At 44.1% G+C, this 1,632-nt stretch overlaps 1 pseudogene; it reads left to right on the forward strand.

Moving 5' to 3' along the window:
- Positions 1-751: 751 nt before the first annotated feature.
- LOC123802591 (endothelial differentiation-related factor 1 pseudogene) lies at positions 752-1,347 on the forward strand (annotated as a pseudogene).
- The last annotated feature ends 285 nt before the right edge of the window (positions 1,348-1,632 follow it).

Consider the following 1,632-nt stretch of genomic DNA (forward strand, 5'->3'; position numbering starts at 1 on the left):
AAAGGATGGGGTGAGGCTAAGTTCAAGTGCCAGATCCTCATCCCAGCCTGTTTTGGTGACCTTTCTCATGGTTAAGTATTTGCTTAGTGACTATAAACCTTTGACTATCTTCCAGAGTTTTGATAAAGTTGATTCTGATAGTTTTTGCCAGGATTCTCAGTGTTACAGGGAGAGACAGCCCCTGGAGATCCCTACTCTACCATTTTTGCTGACATCACGCTTAAGAATTTTTTTTAATGCCTATTTGTTTTTGTTTGGGCATAATATATAAGTGTTACACATGAAAAATATGGGAAATGTGGTCACTGGGGATCTTCAGAGAGTTCGAGGAGCACTAATCACCAGTCTCTTGGTTATTCTGATACTCCATTTCCCCCACTTTCTTGGAAAAGTGGTAAAAACTATAAACCAAGGTGATGCATTGTTTTGTCTTCCATTGATGCTGAAATTGAGAGTGATCATTTCAGTTGAAGAGAAGGATGGATAAAACAGAGTTGGGGACTGTAGCCTTTCCATGAACATAAGGAGATGACATGGAAATCAGAAGACAAAACCGGAGAAAAGAGCAGTGATGTAAAATGGCATGAGCTTTCAAATGAAGGATAGGAAACATACAAAGGACCATGTAACATCTTAGATTTAAAATAACTTCTCTCAGGAAGCAGCCCAGTGATGAGGGGACATCATGAGGCCTGGTCTCCAGCAGCTGCCCCAGAGCCACTAGAGGGACAGCTGGACCTGCCCGATGGCCATGGCCAAGAGCAACTGGGACACGGTGACAGTGCTTTGCAAGAAGGGCACCAAATCCAAGCAAGCCATCTTAGCAGCTCTGGGACGAGGAGAAGATATGGAGACTTCCAAGAAATGGGCTGCTGGCCAGAACAAACAGCATTTGACTGGCAAGACCACAGCCAAGCTGGACTGGGAGACTAAGGAGCTGCACCACCACTGGGTGACCCTGGAGGTAGGTGGACAAGGTGATCCAGCAGGGTCAGCAGAGCAAGGCGCTGACTCAGAAGGACTTAGTGACGAAAATCAACAAAAAGCCGTGGGTCATAGTGGACTACAAGAGTGGACAGGCCATTCTTAAAAACCAGGTTCTGGGCAAAATCAAGAGAGCTTGGCCTCAAGCTCCAGGGGAAGGATATTGGGAAGCCAATTGAGAAGGGGCCAAGGGTGATTCGAACACAAAGCCTGGAAGTCAGTGCAATCCAGCTGATCATGCCTGACTGGTCCCCCTTGACTCCCAGCTCCAGTGTGGGTCTCTTCACGTGGAGGAGCGGAACGCAGGGCATCTGCCTAGGAACCCTCTCTACCCATACCCAGTCAACCAAAACCTATAAGTAATAAGTAAATAGAACAACTTCTATCTATTCAGGAACAAAACCGTAATGTGTGTTATTACTGTAGTAATTACATATGGTTCCTGTTTTTTGCAGCAATGTAGAAACACAAGAATAAAAATAAGATGAGAGAGAAGATCAGTATCATCAGTAGAAACCCAATTAGAGTATAAAAGGTTGGCTGATTTAGAAAGATACATATATAGGTCAAATGATCTCTACAAATTAACAAGAACAACTTAGAACATGTTATGAGCAGTGATTCTCATGTCTCATGACACAATAGTAA

This window comes from Ursus americanus, chromosome 2 (assembly GCF_024610735.1).
Source record: "Ursus americanus isolate L20-20 chromosome 2, mUrsAme1.1.p, whole genome shotgun sequence".
Lineage (NCBI taxonomy): Eukaryota > Metazoa > Chordata > Mammalia > Carnivora > Ursidae > Ursus > Ursus americanus.